Genomic DNA, 2,717 nt, shown 5'->3' with positions numbered 1-2,717 from the left:
CCATTGACTCCATACTCTTTCAGGACTTCCCAAAGTTTACTTCTATCTACCTTGTCAAAAGTTTTTTCTAGGTCAACAAATGCACAGAAAACTTTTTTTCCTGCTCTCAAACTTTTTTCTGTTATTTGCCTTAAGCTAAATATTTGATCCGTACATGATCTTGCTGGCATAAACCCACTTTGGACTTCCCAAATCTTCACTTTTGTTATTTTCATTACCCTACGAATAAGTATTTTTGTGTATCTTTTATTTAAGGTACTTAATAAGCTAATCCCTCTGTAATTATTGCGGTCGCTTTTATGTCTCTTTCTCTTGTATATTGGTACGATAATCACTTTTTTCCAATCGTCTGGGACGTCTCCCATCTTGAAACATAAATTTATTAATTCGCACAGTCTAGTTCCAAATTTCTTGAAAAGTTCGAAGTTGGTCGGAAATTCACGTATTTTGTTAAAAAATAATATTTATTGGCCAAAATTAATCTTCTTGATTAAAGGTTGAACTATTTCGACACAAATTTATCTATTCATTAAAAATTTGTATTTTTAGTAGAAAATTGATCTTTTTGGTTATTAATTTAACTTTTTGGTCAAAAATTAATTTGTTTGTTTGTTTAAAATTCATCATTTTAGTTAAAAATTAATTCTCTTGGATTAAAAATTTAACTACATATTTTGATAAACAAAATTTTTAATGAATTATTATTACTGGAAAATGTAACTGAAAAACTAATTATTTTTATAGAAAATACTTATTTTTGGGATTTCAATTGAAGTTTTGTAATGCATTTTTTGGCCTCTAAATGCAGCATTGAAACCCCAATTATTTTAGTAGAAAATACATACTTTTGGGATATAAATTCAACTTTTTGACTAAAAATTCATATTTTTAGCTTAAAAATTCAGCTTTTGTATAAAAATTATTTTCTTTTTGTTTAATATTCATAATCTGAGTTGAAAATTAATTTCATAGGCTACAGATTTGATTATTTTAATCTCAATTTATTGTTTTTATTTTTAATGAATGTTTTTGACTGTAAATGTAGCTTTGAAATATCAACTATTTTTTAGATTAAAACTTTTTTCTGGGATATACATTCAATTTTTTCATGAAAAATTCGTATTTTTTTTATTAGAAAGTCAGCATTTGTCATAAATTTATTTTTTTTTTTAACTGAAAAATCTTTTTTTGGTTAAACACTCAACTCTTTTGTTGAAAATTATTCCTCATTTCGGTTTGAAAATTAGTCTGTTTTGGTTAAGAATTCAAATTATATAATAAAAAATCGTACTTTCCGATTAAATTCCACTGTATTATATTTGTTCAATTCTTCTACTTCTTCTTTAAAATTTATATTTTTAATTGAGGAATTGCCAATAAGAATCGTCTGTGAATAGAAATAAACAAATTTTAAATAAAATTTTCCCATTTGGAAATATATTATTTTTTGGACTTGTGTGTTTTATAAAAATTCCACGATCTTGACTCTTCCCTCACTTTCTCTGACCAATGCGAGTTGCATTTGCATACTATTTCTAATTCAAAGCGTTCAAAATTGAGCAATTTTATTTTGATTCTAAGAATATAACAATTATAGAAGCATAAATAATTTAAACTTATTTTATTGCAAATCCTTTAAACTAAATATTGTGCAGCTATCAGGTCCTTTAATTTGACATTCTATGATTACGAAGCATTTAAAATACCAAATTTGTACCTTTAGAATTGAAACCAAACAAATTCGAATATTTAAACCAAAATTAATTAATTTAAAACTGGCTCTCAAGACTTTCAATGTTATATTTTGAAAAATTGACTCGTGAAATTAGCCTGAAGTTTTTAATATTTGATTTGCAAATACAAAACCGAGCACTGTGTTTTGAAGAAAGTATTGTGAATAATGATTATTTGCTCAAAAAATTTCTCAATTGTAAAAGAATTTTATTCTCGCTTATTCGCGTCCAATTCCTGAAGTGATAATGACTTTGAGAAATGAGGACCGCGTTATAACGAAATTGATGAAGCAATTTTATTGCCATATTTACAACAGTGTTGCGATAATTAACGAAGACATCCTATTGACGCAATATCTCAAGAAACATCTCAACAACAAAATTCCACTAGTTCTTCAGAGACGTTGAAAGAAAATTGATTTCTCTGTCGAGATAATATGAGGTTGATTTTGGGCCCTGTTCTCCTAGCTTTTACGGTTTTCTTCAATTCAGTTGGTAAGAATAATTTGTATAAAGATTATGTATCCTTCGTTTCACCCAAAACCTAAAAATTCATAAATCTGTTTTATTTTTACAGAATGTAGTTCACAGTCTGACTCTTCAGCTGGATCTATGCCATCACTTGTAACAGCTACAGAGGTGGCAAGTACTGGAACTTCTCCAGTCATGGAACAACCTAGCCGAAGCCATTCAGGAAATGTTAGAAATCATCCATCTGGGCCATTAGTCCGGCGGTAGTAGAGTTAGGCGAAGACTTAACCGTGCAGAGTCAACTGCGAGTGTCAGGAATTATGTAGATGATCCATTGGTTAATAGTCAAGCTGAAATACCACGTAGATCAGGATCTTCTGTTCATAAATCGACACCTTATGTTTCAGCTGTACAAACGGAATCTGAGGATCATTCTCACTACTATACCGCCAATGAAGAACCTCAAAATGTCGCTCAATCACATTCAAGAGACTCTCCGTCCAACAGGCGATC

This window comes from Belonocnema kinseyi, chromosome 1 (assembly GCF_010883055.1).
Source record: "Belonocnema kinseyi isolate 2016_QV_RU_SX_M_011 chromosome 1, B_treatae_v1, whole genome shotgun sequence".
NCBI classification, from domain to species: Eukaryota; Metazoa; Arthropoda; class Insecta; order Hymenoptera; family Cynipidae; genus Belonocnema; species Belonocnema kinseyi.
Note: the sequence above shows the minus strand (reverse complement) of the source record.